Below are 18,322 nucleotides of genomic sequence, written 5' to 3'. Positions count from 1 at the left end.
CTATATCCAGAAACTCCCTCCTCTTTTTACTCTGCTAGATAAATTTTATTCACCTCTCCCAACTCAATTATCTATATGTCAACTTAGTACAACCACCAGGTACTATTTGGATTCTCCCTCTCTGCACCACAACCCAATTGATTCTGGGCAGAAAGCCATAGTAAACATTGGCCTCATCTCATTTGCTTTCTCCTGGGATCATAGTCCTATACTTAACTGATGCTTTTATCTAAAATATCATATCAGAATATTTAAAGAAATGCAAGATGTGGATTAGACTTCAGGAAAAAACACAAAGGGATGGTGTCACATCAACCAGAATAGAGCTTCTGTTATGTGCTCAGAACTAAGTGCAATGTCATAATGCACAACTGCACAAAATAAATAAGCAGGTGACATCTTACAACTTACAGTGTGTCCCCCTTCATATTTAATTCTGAAAATAATTCTGTAGGCATTATGTATTGCACTGAGCAGTTCATGAAGGAAGTCCATCATGCTTAAAGGGAACAGGGAGGCTACCTGGTTTTGGGATTCAGTTCCATCATCACTAGCAGTTTGACTTTCCAGCAAAACCTCCAACTAACACACCAGTTTTTATATGTCCACCTGCCTTATGTCTTTTTCTTCTCTTCCCTTCTTTTAGGTTAATATTATGTTTTTTATTGTCCCATTCTCCCCTTTATTAGCCTGTTAATTTTTACTGTTCTTTTAATGATTACTCTCAACATTAAAATCTAATAAAAATCAATGCTTTTACTACTTTCTGGACAGGCAAGCACCTTAGGACACTTTGACTTCATTACTTCCCTGCTACCTTTTGGCTATTGTTCTCATGTATCATGATTCTCTGTATTTTAAGTTCTTTAAGCTCAGACATTAATTGTTGCTGTTGTTCCATATAGTCAACATTCATTTTACTTAACCATGCATTTTCCTTCTCTGTTGCTTTTTATTCCTTCTTTTATTTTGTGTTCTTCCATTGGGATACTTTTCCTTCTCCCTGAAGAATATTCTCTAGTATTTCCTTTAGTTAGTGGTTGCTAGTAACAAGTTTTCTCTTCACTTCGCCTTCCTTTTTGAAAGCTAATTTGGCTGTTACAGAATTGAGATTGGCAGCTACATTCAGCTCATTGAAAATAATGTTCCATTGTCCTCTGACCTCCATTGTTTCTGTTGAAAAGTCAGTTCTGGTCACATTGCTGCTCCTTTGAAGGGAGCACATCAGATGTTTCTGGCTGTAAGGTTTTCTCTTTGGCATTGCTTTTCTGTCATTTTTATGCAATGTGTTCCTTAATATATATAGTCTTCTCCGTATGTATATTTTGTGAGGTTCACAGTAACTCTTGAATCTACGAATTCTGGGATCTTGTGGCTTAATGTCCCTCCTCATTTTTTTATACATTTGTAGCTATTAGAAGAATAAATATTCCTTTTCCTCCATTCTCTTCTTTCTCCTTCTGAGGTGAAATTACACCAATATTAAGAATCTTTACTATTTCTCAAATATCTCATGCTTTTTTGTATTTTTTCACCCTTGTTTTTTCCCTGCACATCTCGTTATAGCTATTTTGTTTCTTTACCTCTTCAAACTCCCTGTTTCCTCATCTGTAAAATGGGGAGTATTATAATACTTAAACCATAGTATTGTAAAACCTAACCATAATGTTGCTACAGGGATTAAGTGAGAGGCATTAAAACACGTAAATCACTGAACCCAGTATATGACACAGTTCACAGAACATGTGTTCCTTGTATTACTCACATCACCTAGATGGGAAAACTCAGACTTAGACAGGTCAGATAACCTGACTTAATTGCACAGATGCAAACTTCCTTCTGAAAGAAGAGGTGGCCTCAGGGGGGTCTCATAAACTTGACCAAATGCGGACATAGAGAGGCCCCTACCTAGGGGAACTGGAGAAGATGAACAGATGATGCTGCACTGATGCTCACAGAAGAACTGAAAGAATGACTGTGCAGACCACAAGGATCTGAGGTCAGCGGCTCCAACCACACCCCAGAATTTAAGTCTTCGAGAGACATGTATACTCCTCACACAACAGAGCACATGTGTGGCCGCCGGCAGCCTGAGTAGCTGAAGCACATTAAAGGCAGTCACTAGCCAGAGCAGGGCAGAATGGACCTGAAATGACACCAAAGATGCTGATGCCTGGGATAACAGGTAGAGCAGATCAAATTTGGAGCACCTTCCACAGGGGCATGGAGTGTTACTCACCTCAGCTTACCCTACATGAGTTTCTCTGCCAAGCATCAGCTCTCAGTCTCTCCCTTCAACAGCCCAACACAGCAAGGCATACTTTCTAAGATGTGATTTATAATGCATTACTCCTATACTGACAAGACAAAATAAGGGGGATAGTGAGTGGCCCTCATGCCTACCAGATGAAGTCCAGACTCCTTGGTCCACTTTCAAAGTCTACCCAAGCCCACATTTTCTATCCCACCTCATCTGCTGCCACTTCTCCACCACCCAACACAAGTCAAGCTCATGTCCCTAAACAAACCACGTGCTCTTGCACAGCTCTGCTTTTGCTGTTAACTTATCTGCCTTCTGGAAGATTCAAAACTCACCCCATGCCTCTGAGGAGAGCCCCAACCCATCAGCACAAATACGCACACACACACACACACACACACATCCTGCTCAGCCCCCATTGTGTGGATACATGAAGACTGGCTTGCCAGTTGTCTCCATGAGACTGTTTTTGGAGGGCAGGAGCCAGATCTCCTCCACATGTGATCTCAGTCTCCAGTCGAACTCAGTGAATGTGGGAGGAAAGGGGGAAAGAAAGGGAAGTCTGTGGACTGGATGCCTGTGTCCCCCAAGATCCACATGCAGAGCTCCCATTTCCCAATGTGGTAGTATTTGGAGGTAGAACAATTGGGAGGTGAAACTGATTAGGTTTATGTGAGGGTGGAGGCCATGAGGAGCTCTTGCTCCCTCCAACCTGGCAGGACACCACAGGACGGTGGCACCTACAGGTCAGGAAGAAGCCCCTGAACCACACCAACATGGGCCTGATCTCAGGCTCCAGCCTCCAGATGGCGAGAATATGTGTTAGTTGTGAAGTCACCTGGCCTGCGGTCCTTTGTTACAGCAGCCCAAGCTGATGGGGACAGCAGGAAAATGCCCTTCAGGCCGTGGGGCTGCCCTGGAGGGCTGGCAGGGCCAGGGTGGGCACACCCAGAGCAAATCCCAGGAGCTCCAGGGCAGCAGAACAGTCCCTGGCTTGCCTTTTCTCATGCCCAAGTCCACCAGATATTAACCGGATCCCGTTAAAATCAAGACTGGTTTCGTGGAGACAATCTGTCTCCAGCCTCCACTGGCTCGGTTCTCGCTCTCCGCTCCCCATGTAGGAATCCTCAGCCCAGGCTGCCTTAGAAATTCCTGCTCTCAGCAACTTGAAATGAATCCAAGAGCAGAACAGGCAACCGTTGGCAGCTTCAGAGACCGAGCTCTGAATCAAGACATGGCATTAAATAAGCGTATCCAGAAAAAAATTATATAATACGGGGAAATTAGTCCAAGAAGCAGGCTCTGGTCTCTGCACCAGGGGGTCCTAAGCACAGCCCCAGCCAGGGAAGTGGTAAACCAGCCTCCCGCGCCTCCCTTTTACACGGTACTCCCTTGTGCCAGAGGAGGTGAGCCTTATCTCTGAATAACAAAGATCTTAAATAACGAAATGTTGGAAATACTGATGAAAGCAGACCGACCAAAGGGTCTGAGGAACACCAAGCCACCCACCCCACCCCCAACCCCCAGGCCTCTTGCGCACGCTGTCAACCCTGACACGCCTCTGGTCAGCCACAGACCTGCTGGGATGGAAGGAAATGGGGAGGATTTTCCAAAACTTGGAGGATCCACAAACACAGAGTCCTGAACTGGAATGAAACTTGGAAAGAACAGCATCCCCACCTCTGATGAGTCCAAGGCCCAGAGACGGACAGACAGACAAGGGCCTCTGGGCGCCGGCCCACGCAAATCAGAACCGTGTCTTCACTCACTGGTGCTCTCCTGCCCCGGAGCTCCTGGGCCAGCGGCCCTGCCCCTGCCTCAACAGCTCCTCTAAAATGGAGGAGAAGCAGCAAACCCCGTTTGGCCAAAATGTACCATAGGAGGCCCCACCCCAGGGAGCCCCAGAAACAGGATGAAACTCCCTGAAACCAGGAAACCGAAGACTTTGGTCCACTGGGGACATGTTGGAAGTGACAAGAGGAGCCCCTGCTGCTTCCTAGCGCTCATGTGGTTTCTGCAGACATTTTGTATTGTTTTAACATGTTTTTTGAATGTGTGTAATAGAGAAAGCTTACATAACCCTTTGGCCCAACTCCCAAAGGAAAGAAGAAACCTTAAATGTCAACTTGCAGTTAATAAAGAGCAGACACTTCTGAGACAAGGCTGCCATTCACAGGTCAGGCCGGACGGCCACAGTGGCTAGGGACTCCTTGCTCAGGAGGGCAGGACATTCGGCCTCCCTGCACCAGCCTCTGCCATGTTGCCTGCAGAGCCTCCACGATCCGGGGGGAGTCAGGCCTCAGGTGAACCGAACCTGGATCTCCCACCAACGAGGCTCGATGCTCTTAAGGCTCAGCCTACACTGAGCTATTTTTACAACTTCTTATGAATCTTACACCACTTCAAATTTTTGAAAAATTGTATGTAGAAAGATGGGTTATGTGGTCTCTGTCTTTTCAAATATGGGCGTCAAGTCCCCTGGCAGGAGGGGATCACACCCCAGCGGGCGCATCAGTCAGGACAAGCTCCCTCGGGTGGCAGGAATGGCGGCCCCCACCTGGCCACTCACAGAGATCCTCAGGCTGCGGCACCGTCAAAGGTGGGGGTCTGCCTGGAGGCGCTTGCATCCTTAGTCCAGGGGATTATGGGACAGAGGAAGTGGTTCTGGATCTTCATGGTGCCCCTGGAAATGACTGAGGTCACCCAGCCACGTGCAGGGGGAGCAGCCACCTCAGAGCAGTGCAGAGGGTGGCAGCCCCACCAAGGGGGAGCGAGCAGGGCCATTAGGTGCTCAGAGCAGCCGGGACCTGTGTCTGCTCCTCTCATGCCCATGTCCTCCTGCTGCTCCATGCAAATGCTGCCATTGTTTTTAACTTTAAAAATTACGAATTTCAGCATTTTTTTAGAAGTTCAAAGAGTCAGGCATAAAACCTAATTGGCTCTTGGTCTAGGCTGGTTCCAGGCCATGTCCACTGCTGCCCCCCGAGGAGAGCTGCTGCGTGGGGACCTGACTCTCAGCTGAGTGTGAGCGGCGGATCCACGATCACATAGATGCACAGCATGATTAGCTCCTACATATCACATGGGGCCCACAGGTGCTGTAACAGGCACCTAAGACTCAAGTTCTGGGATTTGACTCTTCCCTGAGGGAGAATTTCACTTGTTTCCTTTGCCCCATGTGCCAGCCCTGCCTCTTGGGTGGACTTGCCATCCTGCCCAAGACACAGAAGGATAAGTATTGAAAAATATGTGACAGTAAAGAAGCTCTAATGCCAGCAGGAGAGCAGGAAATCACCCCTAGGTAATGTCTGTGTCCCCACAGCTCCTGGCTCACCATCAACCCATAGACCCTCAAAGAATACATGCTTTGAGGGCTGCTGAGCCTTCTGAATAAAGCACCAAATTTGATGGGTGCCCCATTCTGTACCCCTGGCCTTTCAGAACCCAGAGTCAGGCTTAGGGTTATTTGATCCTGTATTTCCCAACATCAGGGCATGACCCGGTAGGGAGAAGACCTTGACAAGCATCCACTGAATAGAATTAGAAGGACACGGGAAGGCAGGGAGACCACAGCATGCAGGAGACCAAACAACCTCGAAAACCCAGGCATGCATGGGCTCTAGGGAAGGCCTCCTCAAATGTAAATCCCTCAGGACCACTGCCGCCCTTATAGCCCATGTGGCCAGCAGAAAACAGTGTGGGACCAGCACATACTGCTCCCCGTGGCAGACCTGGCTCCCAGACACAGGCCCCTGGGTGGACAAAGCCTCACACGTGAGTCAGGCGCCCTGGTTTCTCCAAGGCAGGCTCCTGCTTCTGGTAAATAGCTAAGCATTTCCAGTCCCCTCAGCCATGGGCCTTCACCCTCTGGAGCAAAGCTTCTCTGCTCATCTTTTCCACACCAACCAAATTAGACTCAGAATTGAGAGTGGAAGAGCAAAGAAACCACAAGCGCACACACGCGCGCACACGAGTAATTGCTGGGTGTGAACCCGTGTAAGGTGGCAGTTCCGCTGCAGTGGTGTCTGAATGGAGCTAATCCAATTAAATATTTTCCAGATGGAGCTAATGAAGTATACTTTCTCCTCACTTATTTTCACTTTTTCACTGTCTTCTTGGTGGTTTTGGTGCTGCTTAAAAATGATTTAATGAAACAAAAAAATAAAAAGACATTACAGGGTTGAGTGTAACAAAATGAGGAAGACTGCAGCTCAGGCTGACACTTATTCTTTAGTTAATTCAATTGTGCCTAATTATCTTGTTGCTTTGCAATCCAGCCTTCCCTCAACCAACACCAGCTCCACAGCCACTCCTCATAATTACAGAGCAGAGCCGGGCGGTATCTGCAAGATAAGATGAGTAATCCTCAGCTCTCTAATTTTTCTGCCATGTCCCTGAATGCCTCTAAGAATGTGGAAAGGAAAACTTCAGAATCCAGCATTTTCTCCGAGATTTCTGAGAAATCTGTGACTACACTTCCCATCTGGCACCCCACAAAGAACCGGTTGATCCTCTCTCATCCGCGTCAGATCGGAGGGGCGTTTAGAGAAATCCCTCCGATAACCCTCAGGGTCAGAGATGAGATGAGCCATCTCGAAATTAATTAACTCCAAAATCTCTCAGAAAATAAAATATATTGCGCCTTCAGCAACTCCTGGCTTCAGGGATGTGATTTGATTGTTGGATTCCCCTGGCCAGTTAGTCTAGGTTTTTACAAATTTTCCTCTGTGTCTCTGCTGGTCTCTGTAATTAGAAATTTTTCAAACACTCTAAAATCTTCTAACTTCAAAATTATACCCTAAAGTCAAGTTTGCAAGGAGAGTAGGACTTCCCTGGTTTACCGGCATCATAATTTGGTTTGGGAAAATGTTGTTTTCAGCCAGAACGAAGAAATGGCCTTCAAGACTTGCACCGTCTTTGGTAAAATGTTTTTCACCAAATATGTGTTTCCACGAAATGTTTTCAGCAGCTGGGAGAGTCAGCCAGCTGAGCTCTGTGTTTAAAAACATGCCCTGGTGTTTAGGCAAACCTGGCGAGAGTTCACACAACCAGCTACAGCTCATACACCACCTGGAATGAGTTCACACACCCAACTAGAGAGAGGTCACCCCCTCAACCTAGAGAGAGTTCACACAGCCAGCCTGAAGTGAGTTTGCACACCCAATCCGGAGTGAGTTTGCGCACCCACCTCTCACTTTGGCCCTCACTTCCCAGGACCACCACTCCTAGCCCCTAAGAACTATCTTGTACTCTGGCTATTAAGGGTCCATGGAAATTGCCCGATGAGCAAGAATGAATGAAGTGTGAGGCCTTCTTCCCTGGACAGTGACAGGAGCAGGGCCGGCCGAGAGGATGAAAGCCCCCTAGGTCAGGCACATGTGACTCCAGAAAAAAGAAGAACTCCTCGCCCAAGAGATTTCAGATCAGAGTGGGCAGGACAAGAAGCTGACGTCTCTCTGACATCACGAAATCCACAGTATTCGGCCACTGGATGGGAAACAGGACTTACGGGAAAATGAGGACATAGCCGTCGGGCGCGCTGGACGAGCAGCTGGAGCAACGGCCAGCGGGCTCTCTCGCTTCCCTGCTGTGAAGTGGAGCTAAGAACCGCCCTACTCACCCTGGGGGGGATGACGGCAGCTGAGCAGGCCGAGCCTGGAGCCCTGGCCGGGCTGCGACGGCACAGCCCAGTAAGATGAGCTGTAACCGGCTCTTGTACCCTTGACCTGGAAGCAAGGGGTGTTCAGACAAATGAGACTTTTCCTCCAGCCACAAGCTACTCTATGGGGTTTCCTGGCTCAGCAATTCTGGGGACCCCTCCACCCACCCTCCTGCCAAGCGTGGCCTTTATTTCAGGGCACGAAAGGAAACAGGCACAAAAATGTTAAGTAATTTGCCTGCACAGCCAGAGAGAAGTGGAGAGTCCATCAGAGTATCTCCATCAGAGGAGATACTTGCTGAGTGGCAGAAAAGAGGGGTGCTGCAGATACCTCTTTGCCTCCTGGGTCCCGAAAGCCCCTCTCCGCGCCCCCATGCAGACCCAGCAGGAGGGCTCACTGGGTGGGAGCTCAGCCTGGAGGACTGCAGCTTCCCAACAGCAAGTCTACAGGGCCCCAGCACCCCGGTTCTGGGGTGACACATTGAGGCCCAGAGGGAGAGACACTGGGGCCCCCAGGGGCAACTTTCTGGCTGGCTGAGGCTAAAGACAGGCCGAAGCAAAATCACAGAGCCCGGGAGAGTTTCATGGGGCAGAAGAGGGCCGAGACCGTGGATCCTCGCCAGGTCCCGGGCTCCCACAAGGCTGTAACATGGAGGCAAAGGAGGGCACAGAGCTCTCCACGCTGTTCTCTACCCAGCAGTCTTTAATGCTCATGTGTTTGGCCAATGTGCAGAAAGGCAGCTCTTTTCCTGAAAGGGGTGGCCTGGGGCTGTTTCTGAACAGCAGACCCTTCTCTGTATCCCCCAGGGGCTCCCACAGAACTCCCCAGGAGCTGTCCACAGCTCTCTCCCTCCACCCTGCATCTGGGCTCAGTGTCCTCTGGGTTGGCAAATAAAGTGCCAAGAGCAGACTCCAGAACCAGCGTGTTACTATTGCTGTTCTAAAGGCCAGTTGCCTTCTGATTCTAGCAATTCGTCAAGGTCGTGGGCCTGATGATTGTGAGGTGGGACCAGTTCCTTCTCTGACTGCCTCAGGGCTGTGGCTTCCATGTTAGAAGAGCCCACAAGTGGCAGGCAGAGGGATGCACTCTGGGCACTCTGGGCAGAGCCGCAACCTACTGGCCGCTGGTGTCCGTCTGGTCATTTTCCCCCAAAGTTGGCTGAGTTTTTCATTGCAGCTCAACCTCTTCCTTTCAAAGGTGTCTCTAACTTAAAAATATCCACTACCTTAGACCTCCGTCTGTATTTATGGGGTGTGAGTAGCACACACCTCTATGGAAAGGACACTTGAACTTGGAGGTGAAGAGGTGCCCGTCTGTCCCCAGATTTTGCATGGATAGACCATCATCGGGAAGGAAGTATCCCCTGGGTTGCAGATGCGGAGTCAAGGGCACAGGCTGGTTAGGACCCTGCCACCTGGACTGCTCAGTGGGGCACAGGTGGGGACCCCTGCCCGGAGCAGGCAGCTCGTGGCTTCTCCCTGGGCCAGGGTCCTCGGCGGGGTAGTTCGCCCCCTAAGGATGTGGGTGCGTAGTCTGGGTTGTCGTGATCGGACAGGGCAGTAGTGCAGGGACATCACTGGACATCCCACAGCACCCAGGACCACCCCCAGGATTGGCTGGCTCCAAACCTCACTCAGTGTGGGAGAACCCCCAGTCTGTCTGCTCAGAAATCACGTGAGAATTTTCAGTTGAGAACCACAGGGCGTGGAGTCAGGGGGGTGTATTTGAATCCTCTCTGACCAGTCGACCTCCCACCCCGACAGGGGTGAGTGCCCACAGGGGCCCAAGTCCTCGCTTTCCTTAGGACTGTCCAGTCACATGCCATCTGGGTAGACTTAAACAAGGACAGCACCAGAACCTGCGTGCCCGATCACACCTCCACACTGAATAGAGGAAGCATTTCCACTGAATAGAGGAAGCATTTCCAAATAAGCATTTCCACTGAATAGAGGAAGCATTTCCATTACAGCCCATCTTAAACTGGAAGCTCCCACTTAGTCTTGAGCTCAGAGGATGTGGAGAGAAAGGAGCCCTCATAGCTGTTGGTGGGATCGTAGACTGGCCCCGCCCTGTGAAAACTGCATGGCAGCTTCTAAAAATTAAAGACAGATCTACCATAGGATCCAGAAATTCCTCTCTTAAGTGTGTACCTGGAGAATACAAGATCACTAATTCAAAGGTACATACGTATCCCAGCATTCACTGCAGCACATTCACAATAGCCAACTTGCAGAAACAACCTAATTGCCCAATACAAATGAGTAGATTAGGAAGATACAGTCTCTAGACACAGTGGAATACTACTCAGCTATGAACAAAGGTGAAATTTTACCATTTGCAACAACTTGGATGGGATCAAGGTGGATTTTCTAGGTGAAATAAGTCAGAAGGAGAAAGTCAAATACTGAATGATTTCACTCATCTGTGGAATATTTAAAAATGGAAAGAAAGAGACAAAAACAAATCTTATCAATCTGACTGCAGAATTGAGGCTCACAGAGGGGATGGGTGGTATTGGGGAGCAAAGGGGGAGGGGCCAAATGGACGCTGGTGGATTATTAGGAGCAACTTTGATGGAGGTGTGGTGTGATAACATATGTCTAAAGAGGTGTGAAATTGTACCCCTAATTCATATACATTGTAACCCAAAGTTACCTCAATAAATATTATTAAAAGTGGAAAGTTTCGTCCCCTAAACATATATACAAGTTTCAGGGATGCAGATAAAATCGCCAAATAATGATGGACATGTTCTTTCACTACTAGCTTATATGTCGGGAGGAATTTGATGGAATATTTCACTGTCTGCCTTTTAGACTCTCAGAGGTCTCACGCCTCAGCTGACTGGCACTCATTAAAGTGCTAGTGATTACTCTGTGAGACAATATTCCATGAGGTATTCCATGACTTAAAAAGCATGTCGTAGTAAATAACTTCTGCTTATTTTAGCATTTTGTAGTAAAAAAAAAACTAATTGTGTGTCCCAATCTTCCAAGAATTAAACATTTTGGCATCTCTTACAACAGGATGTTGGCAAAGTCTTCTGCAAAGGGTCAGATAGTAAATATTTTTGGCTTTTCAGGTCACGTGGGCTGTGTCACAACTTCTTGCCTCTGCTGCGGGAGCTCGGAGCTCATAGGAAATGAATGGGCTTGGCTAGGTGCCAATAAAACTTTATTTACAAGAACAGCCAATGGGCGGGACTTGGCCCCAGACCACCATTTGCAAGGCCTGTCTTACCACACAGATTTCCTGAAAAAATGATGCACTGAGACAAAAAGAATAGGGGAAAGTTCAGAGTCAGCCCTTGTAAAATATCGGTCATAGTTCTCACTGCCTGACAAAAAGCAGCCTGCATGCAACCTCCATGCCCCCTGAGAGGACCCAATTCTGGGATGTAACTTAAACGCCGTGAAGGAGTCTGGAGAAGGGGAAGTCTCGCAGCCACACTGGTCAGCAATCTGTGCTGTTACTTTCATTTCTTCCCGAGGTTTCCCTTCAGGTCAAGCACTGCCTCGAACTCAGAAACTGACTGTCCTTCGACTCCACTGACCTAGACACCAGGGCAGGTCACGCGGCCACCTGAGCTGTGTCCTGGGGGTCAACCACCATTGGCCCACAGCTTGGAACCTGGCAGGTATGGAGGGTGCACTTGGGAATCCCTCGTGCAGAAAGGTGGGTGGCAGCACCGGGGTGTGGAAAGAGCAAAAGCACTCCCCCCAGCACTCAGGGGGTGCCCCACACACTGCTCCCCGCAGCTGGTCATTTACACCTCAGGCAACTGGGCAGGCAGGTCCTGTCCATGGTCTATTTTATAGGGAGGAAAGGGAGGCTGTGGGAAGTGAGTAGCCTCCTAAATCCAGTGATCCTGGACCATGGGCTTGGACTGGACTGTGGGCTCCGGGACTGTGTCCCAGCAGGTTCTGCCCCCAACCTCTCCCTCATCCCCCAGGCTGGCCACTGAGTTTTGGGTTTCTTGTGATAACAGACATAAAGCACAAAATTTCCCATTTTAACGATCTTCAAGAATGGTCGCATCAACTCCCAACCTTCCTGCAGGGGTAACTCCCGCGGCCAGAAAACTTCTCAGGTCAAAAGATCTGGGGCCATCACTGAGCCCGGCCAGAGGGTAGGCCAGGGGGATCCGGTACCACGAAGCCACATGCAGATTTGGGGTGACTGCTCCCGGGGTCCACCTGAGCTCCTGGAAATAGAGTCCTCACCAACTTATCTCTGTCCCCCAGCCCCTGGCAGGCTGGGAGTGTCCAGAAAATGTGCAATGCCCACGCACGGATGGCTCCGTGGGGTGACACATGGGCTAGGTCTCTGGGAAAACAGGGCAAGGGGCGCCTCTGGAGAGGCAGAAGAGGGTGGTGGCCAGGACCAGGGAGGCGCCGAGGGTCCATGGGCCTTGATCCCCTGCAGCTCGGTGCGGTCCTCCCCACCCGTCCTCACCCACGCTGTGTCTGCGGGAAGTCACGTCTCACCTAGCAACGGCTGCTACGGAGCCGCTCTCCCGACAGTCGGCAGGGAAGGACGCCGACAGCAACGTCGGCGCGTGGGCAGGCCAGGCAGGAGGCTCCGAGACCCGGCTGCGGGAGAGCTGGGCCACCAGAGGTACCCTGGGAGCAGCCAGGGCACGGAGAGCAGCTAGGGCTGACCGCCTGGCAGAGCGAAGCGTCCAGTCCTTGCTCCGGCTCGGCCACAGTCCTTGTTCGTGACGCTCGTTTGCTCCCTGTTCCTGTTCGGCTGGGTCAACATGTGCCTGTAAATGCCTCCCAGAAGGGAAATCATCGCAGCGTCCGCAGCCTCAGCAATGACAAACAACTCAAGCATGGAGAGGAGCTGCCAAGTATTCAACGGGACTCATGTTGCACGAGGAAAAAAAATCAGATAAGAAAAATAAACCGAGTTGTGTGCATATTTCCTTAAATATGTATGCCATGTTGCGGTTCCTTCCAGTCTTCAGTGTAATGGATACATGCCCGGGTCAGGACGTCAGTCCCACGGAGCCGCCTGGACCGGGAGCCCCTGGCAGCTCGCTTTCCCCGGCAAGGAGTGGCACACTCAGAACAAGGAGCACCAACGGCCACCTCTCCACAGCCGCACCTCCGCTGTGGCTCACCCCTTGCCTAGCCTGGTCTCCATTGCGCTGACAACATGTATCTGCTAAATGCTTTGTCATCCCCCATCCTCAGAAGTTGCCCAGGACTGTGGGCCTGCCCAGCAGAGGGTCCCAGAGGCGACAGCTGGCCTCATGGCCTCCCACTTTGCTGACACAGCTCGACTCCACGGTGAAAGGGCGGCGGGCTCGGGGAGCTAGGAGCAGCCCAGAGAGGCAATGAGCAGAGGCCTCGTGTGAGGCCACAGAGGCCACACTCTCTCAGCGCCGCAGAGCTGGCCCAGCCACCCGCCCTGCCAGCCTTGGCGGCCACTCTTGGCTTGTTCTCAAAAGCCACAGCCACAAACACTGACAAGGCAAGAAAAAGAATATGGTGAGAAACGGGCTTGTCTTTGTTTCTCAGACCCTCGGACAATCCTGCAAGGGCATTTTCCTATGCCCTGAGACAAGAGGCCAGACGCCCCTGTGGCTCAGGTGGGAATGGTGACCAGGGTACACTCGGGGTCTGGGCCTGGGGCTGGCCAGGCCTCAAGGCACCCTCACACCAAGACCTACAGGGAAGTGACAACAGGAGGCAGGATGGCGGGCACCACCCCCTGTGAGGCCAAGGTGGCCCAGCAAGTGGCAACAGGGCCCCAGGGTGCCAGGATTCAGCAAGAGCAACACCAGGAAGGAGAGGCCTCCCCAAAGAAAAGCCCCGCACCCATCACCAGCCCCCCTTCTCCTGTGACTGCTGATTCCTGGGGAGTTGGGATCTGCTCTGGCAGCCCCAGACACCCCAGTGCTGGACCAGCAGGAAGCAAACATGGCTCCCCGCTACTTCAGGCCACGCAGGGCCTGCCCTGCCCAGTGGACAGAGCTCTGGTGTGGAGAGGGGAGAGCTGGGGAGCACAGGCTGTTCCAGCCCTCTCCAGCCAACAGAGGCTGCATCTTCTGCTAAGCAGGAGGAGAACAAACACTCCGTGGCTGGCACACAAAAGTCCCCGGGAGGAAGGACTGCAGGCTGGAGCACCCGAGTGGATGGCGGGTCAGGCCATGGCTTCGCTGAGGTGGGGCATCTCTCCATTGTCCTATTATTAACTTTGCTTTCTGGCCTCATTTATTTCTAATTTTTTCTAAGCCTCTAAAAAGAAATTCTTTTTAGAGCTGCTTAGATTTAAATCCACTTAGCTTCTGTCTTGGCCTACTTCCTGAGAGGGCCCGCCGGCCCCTGAGGACTCACGTGCTTGTTGGGCATAGAAGGGGGACGCGATCTCGGAGTCTTCACTGTGGTGTGGGGTGGATTGTTTGTGAGGATTTATTTTTGTGGGTCTGTTTCTCTGTGCGATGGGCCACGTTATTACAGGTTGGGGGATACAGGAGAGAAGGTTTCCAGGAGCTGGGTAAGGGCAGGAATTCAAAGGCTGACAGTCCCAAGGTCTCTGCCAGCAAGGCGTCACCACCCCACTTTGCAGACCAGGAGGCCGAGGTGCAGAGACAGCAGGTCACAAAGTGAGAGAACCCAGGTTGGGGCTTTTCTGGTGGCCCCACAAACTCACTCCCCCAGGAAAGGCACCCGGTAATGAACACACCACAGGCACGCCCTGCCCAAGCCCCAGAGAAAACAGAAAAGCAAATAAGGAGACTTCCCATCCAGGTAACAACCAAGAGAGCCAGGAGGCCACTGAGATTTGGGTACCAGGCATGTGCCTACACCCAAGCCTGCTCTGGGAGCACATGCAAGAACCCTGCCAAGAAGACAGCCCCAACCCCACCCCAAGGCAAGCCACACCCAGGATGGAAATGCAACTAATCACTTTTGACAAGATTTCCACCAATTAGAACTGCCTGACTGAAAACTTCATTTGCATAAAACAGACCTGGCCCCACCCCTTCTGTCTATATAAGCTGCTCCTGGGTGAGGCTGCCTGGCCAGACCAGCTGACATCCTGGAACTGGGGTGGAATGAAAGCTTGCAATACTTGCATTGTGACGCTTCTGCTGTGACACAAGGGCTGTAACGCCCGTGCCTGGAGGGAGCTTTGTATATCAGCATCTGGGTTGACACCTATAACTTGGATCCTTCATCAAAAATACAAGCATTTCAAAAGTAAATCGAAATTAATCTCACACGCCACTTGACTTGATTGAGGATATCCAAGAGGCCTTTAAGGCCAAGGTTAAGAAGTTCTGTCCAAGAGAGGGAAGTGCCTCTAGGGTCTGTTCTCTTGCCAAGTGGCCACCCTCCTCCTGTTCACAGTCCTAGAACTCGGCAGGACCCAGAGGTCTGGGATTCAGAGCAAGCCCCCGGTGTCCTGGCAAGATGCCACAAGCAGGTTGCACAGTGGCAACAAAGTCCTCACCCTGCTCCCCTCCCCGTTTCCTGGAGTTGCAGGGAAATTGAGTAACTCCCCCAAGTAAGGGCACCAAGATGGAACGGTGAGCCTAATGGTGAAACCCTCTTGCCACAGAGCTTCTTGTGACCTCCCAGCTCCCTGCACACTCCACTGCAGTGCACATCGAAGAGCAACATTTAAAAAAGTTTATCCAACCCCCACAGGACATCATTCTTCATGCCAGTGAGATATCACCAGCCTTTCATGCACAGCTGGGGAATTTGGGGGTCCAGACTGGGCTCTCAAGTGGGCGCTAAGTCCACCCAAGCTCAGGTCACATGCCACCTGTCCCCCAGGCTTCACCTGTCTGCCTGTCCCACAGGTGGCCAAGTGACCACCTAGGACTAAGTCAAAACAATTTTGTAAATGCCAATGTTTTAGAATCTACATATCAACCAGCCATGGCCTTGAATTGGTTGGAATTAGCCAAATTCAAATCACCTTTGCTTCAGCATCTGTTTCCCAACCATTCTTGTGTGTGTGTGTGTGTGTGTGCACATCACTGACTCAACACTTTGTTGAACACCCAAAGAACCAGAGTAATCCCATTTTAGACGCATAAAGCTATGTCCTTTCTCCAGTTCCTAATACCAGTCTCTAACGAGCTACACAAATACTGTTTTTACTTTTCTAAATCATGCATCATACCGGCTGGTTATTTCTCTATGAAATGAGTAGATGCTTGTGCCACAGAACAGAAAGAGCCCCCTCTCCAGTCCTGGCATGAAATCATTCTTACATGGCTGAGCAGTTTGAATGCCACAGTAAGTCGTGCTTCCTGCAACACATGGCTACTCTCAGGAAGGCACATGTGACAGCCAGAGGCCGTCAAGGACAGACTGCCTCCAGGAACTGCATCCATCCCCAGTGCCAATGGCCGTCCAGTTCCTCGTCAGGTGCCAGATCACAAAGGCGCCATGTTGTAGAGCCACATCTCAGAGGCTGCTTGTTTACAGAAAGATCATCTGGGGGCCTTTGAGGATTTGACTCTGTGGCACTAACTAAAGAATAAATTGCTGACTTCCTTGAATTTTTGCTGAAAGACTCAACTAAATACAGTTAGATCCAAGTGTAAACTTTTTAAGGAAGGCAAATTTAAGATAAAAGACCACGTGGAAATGGATATTTATTATTTAAATCAGCACTTAAATATTACTATTGAGGTTTCATAAAGACTCAAGGGGAGGGAGGTATTTGCTTTTCAAGCTAGTCCCTGGCTTCTGTACCAACTTTTATGTCTCTCCTGGGTAAAATACCTGACTCTGCCCAGGGTCACAAGAAGCCTCAGAAAAAAGGGAGATCTGGAAAAATCTTCGGTGGCGCTCACGTTGGGGGAAAGGGGTGATGTCACTGCTAACCTTAGCAGCTTCTCACAAGCAAATCCTTTATGTCATTTCTAAAATAAAAAGTCAAGTTGTGTAACCTGCTAGCAGGTCAGCCTGAAGTGGGTGCTGGGTGATTGGTCTCAACACAGGGCAGAGCACGTGGGAGGAGGCGGCCGAGTGACTGGCAGTAGGTGGGTGGTGGGTGGGCTCACATGACACTGGCCTGTCCATGTCTTTTTAAGGAATCAGATTGTCAGGCTTTCAATGACTACGTACTTTTAAATTGTTGTCAAGCCCTGACTATAGAAAAGATAGCAACAGTTTGAATTAAACAATGGTCTTAAAACAACATTCTGGATTCATTTGTTTCCCTGCATCATCTCCGGAGCCACGGAGTGACCCAGGCAGCAATTTTGGTGCATTACCTGTCAATGTCACCTTCTTCTGTCAGCTTAGAAAGGAGGCAGATCAGAACTGGCTTTCTTCTAAAACTCCCTATTGGGAACAACCTATCTTTTTATAAGATTTTCGTGGATACTCAGGCACACCTTGGACAAACAAGCTGAGCCCCCTGCAGTCCCTGAGCTTCTGGACAAGCCAAGGACCCCAGAGACCAGGAGGCATCGGCATACACAGCCCTTTCCATGATTCAGAGACACACATGTTAGGACTGGATCCTTGGGGCGGGGGGGGGGGGTAGGCGAGGGGGGAGAGGCGGGTGTTGAAGACATTAAATTTTTTTTAATTAGCGCCAAAAGCCATAGAATTTCATTTTTGCCGTCCCTAAAGACTGACAATCTTAAGAATGTGATCTTAGTTAATTTTCTGTTTTTACTGGATTGAATGGAGCCCCCAAACTCACGTCTATCTGCAACCTCAGAGTGTGCCCTAATTGGGAAGTAGGGACTCTGCAGACGTAATTAGCTAAAACGAGGTCAACTGCCTTCGAGGGTCCTGTGGGCAGAGGAGTGGTGGGGAAGCTCCCCGGAGCCCCAGGTTTGTCCTCCACAGTCTCACACATACACCCCCCCCAACATACACACGCTCTAATTCCGGGGTGTGGCTGGCCCCCACTCCAAGAGTCCAAGCCTGGAGGCACTGCAGACCCCACCGGCCAGGGCTCCGCCCCTTGGGTCTCCCCACCCAAATGCCAATTACTTACCCACAATTTACTGTCCAACTTGGCTATAGATTAGAGGTTCCTAGTTCCCCCTCAGATTTGATTATTTGCTCGCACAGCAATCTGGATTCGGGGATACTCCAGCGTGCACCAGTTTATCAAAAGATGCGGCTGAGAGACACCCAGGTAGCCATCCCGGGGGTTCCTGAGTGCACGAGCTTGTGCCCCAGGAAGCTGCACCATCTTCCCATATGTGGGTGTAGAGTAAGTGAAATGGTCAGGCTTTTGTACCACTAGCTTCTGTGGTCATGACCTGCAGCCTTGAAAGCAGAAGGCCCTTGGGGGCGCGGGGATCATGTGCCTGATGGTGGACACTGGAGTATGGCGTGGGCCTGTGTGAGTGGACACACCTGAGCCTGGAGGCTGAGGCTATGAGGGCAGTGGAGAATGGCTATGAGAG

This window comes from Talpa europaea (assembly GCF_964194135.1).
Source record: "Talpa europaea genome assembly, chromosome: 8".
Lineage (NCBI taxonomy): Eukaryota > Metazoa > Chordata > Mammalia > Eulipotyphla > Talpidae > Talpa > Talpa europaea.
Note: the sequence above shows the minus strand (reverse complement) of the source record.